Source organism: Azolla caroliniana, unplaced genomic scaffold (genome assembly GCF_043228905.1).
Source record: "Azolla caroliniana isolate FFs.n. ecotype wild unplaced genomic scaffold, voAzoCaro1.0.p SCAF_16, whole genome shotgun sequence".
In the NCBI taxonomy this organism is placed as follows: domain Eukaryota; kingdom Viridiplantae; phylum Streptophyta; class Polypodiopsida; order Salviniales; family Salviniaceae; genus Azolla; species Azolla caroliniana.
The window spans coordinates 12,979,375-12,985,895 of NW_028230451.1; the positions used below are offsets into that span (position 1 = coordinate 12,979,375).

The 6,521-nt window shown below is 36.8% G+C and overlaps 1 long non-coding RNA gene across 1 annotated transcript; it reads left to right on the forward strand.

Annotated features, from left to right (window-relative positions):
* The first annotated feature begins 601 nt into the window (after positions 1-601).
* LOC147854017 (uncharacterized) lies at positions 602-6,183 on the forward strand. Its single transcript, XR_015531229.1, has 2 exons — positions 602-822; positions 5,756-6,183. It is a non-coding gene; the product is annotated as an uncharacterized LOC147854017 (long non-coding RNA).
* Positions 6,184-6,521: the final 338 nt, after the last annotated feature.

Sequence of the window (6,521 nt, forward strand, 5' to 3'; positions counted from 1 at the left end):
ATGCTCCACACATAGACACAAAGATAATATCTTTTGCTCCACCTTATATATGATGAGAGCCGTATTTGTTGTGCCTATGTGGGATATCTCACAATTTTCTCTTTTCTTTTCACAAACTTTATACCCTCATATCTTGACATTTAGTTGTCCATTTCTCGTGTAATAAAGTGCATTCGAAACCTCCATCATTTTGTACTTAGATATTAAAAATTTTATCTTCACAATTATTGTATTATGTGATTCATACTCGATTTCGTATGTTTTATGGGATTTTCACACTATTGCCGAAAATCTTCACAACATCCACCCCCACCAAACCGCACGTCCTCCGGTACGTGCCAAGAAGAGAGAAAGTGAGATTTCGGCTACGATGATCAATTAGATTCCTCCATGTCTTCATTTTCATCCGGCCTATTATGTTCATCGTCGAGGTAATCGAGGTCAAGATCCTTGTCTTGTCTTTTCTTGAAAATCTTTACTCTTTTTCCTGCAATGGGTACGACCAACCTTGATCCTGTTAATTATCCGGTCACTATTTTGTTTTGTTTCTTTTTAATAACATTTATTATTATTATTATTAGATAGTAATATGAAACAAAACAAAAGTTTTGTTTCTTTAGTAATTATTACCCTTACTTTATTCTTTAAAAGGGTAAATGTAAGTTACGTTTTTTAGTGAGTAAAGAAAGAAAATAATAATAGTAATAATAATAATAAAGAGTAAAACAAAACAAAACGACCGTTTTTGTTTTGAGAGAGACAAAGAGAAGGTGGAAAGGAGATATATATATATGGGAAGAGATGAGAACAAAGTATGAGAGTGTGAAGGAGAGTGAAGCATTGTGAAGCATAGAGAAGCTTAGTGAAGCTTGGTGAAGCTTGGTGAAGCTTGGTGGAGCTTGGTGGAGCTTGGTGAAGCTTGGTGCTCGACTCATCTACTCTTAATCTTCTTTCCATCTCCGCTACTCAACGTGAGATCTACACGGCTACTACTTCGACTTGTGGACATTCTTATCCGGGTTTTCTTCTCTCTTCTTTTCTACTATATGCTTGAGAGATAGTCTTATCCCTTTGGATTATTGTACCATTTTTGTCGGTAGTATTATGCTACATATCTCTACATATTTCTAGTATATCTAGAAGTAGAACTTGTACTTTGTGTTGTATCTCTTTCTTGATAGTGGATTGGTTTTGGACTTTTGTCCCGTGGTTGTTTCCCTCATTGAGGGTTTTTCCACGTTAAATCTTGTGTAATCTTTTTTGTGTCATTGTGTGTGTGTTGTTGTGTTCCTTTTACATTATAATCGAGCATAAAACGTGACGCGTGTTACACTCTTACGTGTCTATACCTCATCAAGTGGTATCAGAGCGGAGGTTGTGTTTTTTTTTTTTTTTGCTCAATTATAAATGGAGGCAAACACATCAACAATGGTTGTTTTAAATGGCACGAACTATCAAAAATGGAAAGGAAAAATGAAAGATTTGCTTTTTGTTAAAAATATGCATTTACCTATATTTGCAAAAATTAAACCCGAAAAGAAAAATAATGAGGAGTGGGATTTTGAAAATGAACAAGTATGTGCTTTCATTCGACAATGGGTAGGAGATAATGTCTTGAATCATATTGTGAATGAAACAAATGCAAAGACTTTGTGGAATAAATTAGAAACCTTATATGCTTCTAGAACTGGTAACAATAAGTTGTTTTTACTTAAACAAGCAATGCATTTGACTTATAAAGAAAATAAGTCGGTTTTAGATCATTTAAATGAGTTTCAAGGATGTTTTGATCAATTGTCTAGCATGGGTATAAAGTTTGAAGAAGAAGTTCTTTCTTTATGGTTGCTAAATACTCTTCCCGAGTCATGGGAAACATTTAGGGTTACTCTAGCTAGTGCGGCTCCTAAGGAAGGCATGACAATGGAACTTGTGAAGAGTGGAATTCTAAATGAAGAAATTCGGCGAAGGATGCAAGGAGCAACATCAAACATGGACGCCTTCATTGCAGAAAATAGAGGAAGAAGCCAAAAGAGGAGTGATGACCGAAACAACAAAGGTAGAAGTAGAAGTAAGTCAAAGTCTAAATATAAAGATTTAGTTTGTCATTTTTGTGGTAAGACAGGTCACATAAAGAAATATTGTTTCAAATGGAAGAAGGAAAATAAGGTGTCAACTACATGAAAGATAAGAAAAATGTGAATGACAATATCGATTTTGTTAATGTTGCTTCCTCTAATGATTTACTTGTTGTATGTACAAGTTACAATGAAGTTAACATAAGTAGCCATGAAACCACTTGGGTTCTTGATAGTGGTGCCTCCCACCATGTTACGTCCAGAAGGGATTTTTTCTCATCTTACACTCCAGGTGACTATGGTGTTGTGAAGATGGGGAATGATGGATTCGCAAAGGTAATCGGCACAGGAACCATTTGCTTGCAAACCAACACAGGATCTAAGTTGATTCTACATCAAGTACGACACGTGCCCGATATTAGGTTGGATCTAATCTCCACAGGTACATTAGATGACGAGGGTTATAGTCATGCGTCTCAAAATGGTAAGTGGAAAATTTGTAAGGGTTCTATGATTATTGCGAAAGCTAATAAATGTTGTCATAATGGTTTATATCTTTTGCAAGCTTCTGTCTCTACTGACTTTGTCAATGCAGTTGAAAATCAAGATGTTTCAAAATTGTGGCATAAGAGATTGTCCCATATTAGTGAAAAGGGACTTGACTTTCTAGCAAAAAAGAACGTCCTACCAGGTTTAAAAGATGTGAAGTTAGATACATGTGATCACTGTTTGGCAGGGAAGGCTAAGAGGGTTTCCTTTAAGCATTCTTCTCTTCGACGAAAAGGTATACTCGATCTAGTGCATTCTGATGTGTGTGGACCCTTGAAGGTAAGGTCAATGGGTGGAGCACTTTATTTTGTTACTTTCATTGATGATCATTCTAGGAAGCTTTGGGTTCGAATGTTGAAATCAAAAGATCAAGTTTTTGATGTTTTTAAAGAGTTTCATGTTTTTGTTGAGAGAGAAACAGGGAAGAAACTGAAGTGTATTCGTAGCGATAATGGTGGCGAATACTGTGGATCTTTCGATGCGTATTGTCGAGAGCAAGGTATCAAACATCAAAGAACCCCTCCTAAGACTCCCCAATTAAATGGTTTGGCCGAAAGAATGAATAGAACCTTAGTTGAAAGAGTTAGGTGCTTACTCTCAGATGCAAGGTTACCTAAATCATTTTGGGGTGAGGCTTTGAATACTGTTGCACATATCATTAATTTATCTCCTACTACCGCATTGCAAGGTGATGTACCAAATAGAGTATGGTATGGTAAAGATGTCTCTTATGATTATTTACGTGTGTTTGGGTGTAAGTGTTTTGTGCATATACCCAAGGATGAAAGATCAAAGTTAGATGCTAAATCTAAACAATGCATTTTTATTGGATATGGTCAAGATGATTTTGGTTATAGGTGTTACGATCCTGTGGGAAAGAAGCTTATTAGGAGTCGTGACGTAGTGTTCATCGAAGACCAAACCATTGAGGACATTGACAAGGCGGAAAGGTCAAATACCCCTTCAGATGGTGACCTAGTAGATATTGAACCAATTCCTATGATGGATGATGATACACAAGAGAGTGCCTCACAACAAGAAGAGCAACATGAGGATGTTGTTGAGCCGTTGATTATAGATGATGCTAGTAATGATGTTGTTTTGCCAAAGACAGGTCTTGAGCGGGGGGAGGAACTCCCATTACAAGAGGTGGCAAATCAACCTTTAAGGAGATCTACTAGAGAACGACGACCATCCATGAGGTATCCTAGCTCTGAATATGTTTTACTCACTAATGACGGTGAACCGGAAAGTTTTCATGATCTGCAAACTCTTAAAGACAAAGATAGTTGGGTAGAGGCCATGCATGAAGAAATTAATTCTTTGAAAAAGAATAACACATTTGAGCTAGTTGAACTTCCTAAGGGTAGGAAAGCTTTGAAAAATAAATGGGTGTTTAAGTTGAAAAGGGGTGATGATAACTTTATAAAATATAAAGCTCGTTTGGTAGTAAAAGGATATGGTCAAAAGAAAGGAATTGACTTTGATGAAATTTTCTCACCAGTTGTGAAATTAAGTTCAATACGAATTGTGTTAGGTTTGGTAGCTAGTTTAAACCTTGAACTTGAACAATTAGATGTGAAAACTGCTTTTTTACATGGTGATCTAGATGAGGAAATATACATGGAACAACCAGAGGGTTTTAAAGAGAAAGGGAAAGAACATTTGGTATGTAGGTTGAAAAAGAGTCTCTATGGCCTAAAACAAGCACCGCGCCAATGGTATAAAAAGTTTGATTCTTTTATGGTGAATCAAGGTTATAAAAGAACTAATGCGGACCATTGTGTGTATGTTAAACAATTTGAGGATGGTAATTTTATTATACTTCTTTTGTATGTTGATGATATGCTAATTGTTGGGCAAGACCTAAATATGATTAATAGGTTAAAAGTGGAGTTATCTAAAACTTTTGACATGAAAGATTTAGGGCCTTCTAAGCACATTTTAGGTATGCAAATAACTCGTGATAGAGAATCAAAGAAATTGTGGCTTTCACAAGAAACGTACATAGAAAGAATCCTCGAAAGGTTCAACATGCAATATTCGAAACCAGTAAGTACTCCTCTTGCCACTCACTTTAAATTGAGTAGGAAATGTTGTCCAATTACCGAGGAGGAAAGAGATGAGATGTCATCGATTCCCTATGCCTCGGCGGTTGGATATTTAATGTATGCTATGGTTAGCACACGACCAGATATTGCACATGCAGTTGGTACAGTGAGTAGGTATCTCTCTAACCCTGGTAAATCTCATTGGAATGCCGTAAAATGGATTTTACGGTATTTGAGAGGTACATCTAAGTTGTGCATTTGTTTTGGAGGTTCTAAACCAATTCTTGAAGGCTTTACAGATGCGGACATGGCTGGAGATCTTGATGGTAGAAAATCTACATCCGGTTTCTTATTTACTTTTGCAGGGGGAGCTATATCATGGCAATCCAAATTGCAAAAGTGTGTTGCCTTGTCCACTACGGAAGCTGAATACATTGCGGCAACTGAGGCTGGCAAAGAAATGCTTTGGATGAAAAGGTTTCTTTTAGAATTGGGTTTGAGCCAATTAACTTATGTGGTTTTTTGTGACAGTCAAAGTGCAATGGACCTAAGCAAGAACTCAATGTATCACTCACGAACAAAACATATTGATGTGAGGTATCATTGGTTACGATTAGCTATCGAGGAGCAAAAGTTGCAACTAGAGAAAGTTCACACTGATGACAACGTTGCTGACATGCTAACAAAGGTGGTTCCAAGGGAGAAGCTTGAGCTATGTGCCAAGCTTGCCGGAATGGAGATGAATTGAGACACAAGCAATTCTCTCCTTGTGTGACCGGAGGGGGAGATTGTTAATTATCCGGTCACTATTTTGTTTTGTTTTTTTTTAATAACATTTATTATTATTATTATTAGATAGTAATATGAAACAAAACAAAAGTTTTGTTTCTTTAGTAATTATTACCCTTACTTTATTCTTTAAAAGGGTAAATGTAAGTTACGTTTTTTAGTGAGTAAAGAAAGAAAATAATAATAGTAATAATAATAATAAAGAGTAAAACAAAACAAAACGACCGTTTTTGTTTTGAGAGAGACAAAGAGAAGGTGGAAAGGAGATATATATATATGGGAAGAGATGAGAACAAAGTATGAGAGTGTGAAGGAGAGTGAAGCATTGTGAAGCATAGAGAAGCTTAGTGAAGCTTGGTGAAGCTTGGTGAAGCTTGGTGGAGCTTGGTGAAGCTTGGTGCTCGACTCATCTACTCTTAATCTTCTTTCCATCTCCGCTACTCAACGTGAGATCTACACGGCTACTACTTCGACTTGTGGACATTCTTATCTGGGTTTTCTTCTCTCTTCTTTTCTACTATATGCTTGAGAGATAGTCTTATCCCTTTGGATTATTGTACCATTTTTGTCGGTAGTATTATGCTACATATCTCTACATATTTCTAGTATATCTAGAAGTAGAACTTGTACTTTGTGTTGTATCTCTTTCTTGATAGTGGATTGGTTTTGGACTTTTGTCCCGTGGTTGTTTCCCTCATTGAGGGTTTTTCCACGTTAAATCTTGTGTAATCTTTTTTGTGTCATTGTGTGTGTGTTGTTGTGTTCCTTTTACATTATAATCGAGCATAAAACGTGACGCGTGTTACACTCTTACGTGTCTATACCTCTTCAGATCCGTCTAGTTCCGCAAGGTGGTATGTGGCATTATCATTGGCACTTGTCACCACATACAGCCCGAACCATCTTCTTGCAAACTTCCTTGCTGTACTGTGTTGATTGTCAAGGGTGTTTTCGTAAACCAAAACCCAATCCCCTTCTTCAATCTTCTTGGGACGAAGTCGATGCGTGTTGTCGAACCAAAATTTGTTCTTTACTCGGGCTGCCTTCATCATCTTTC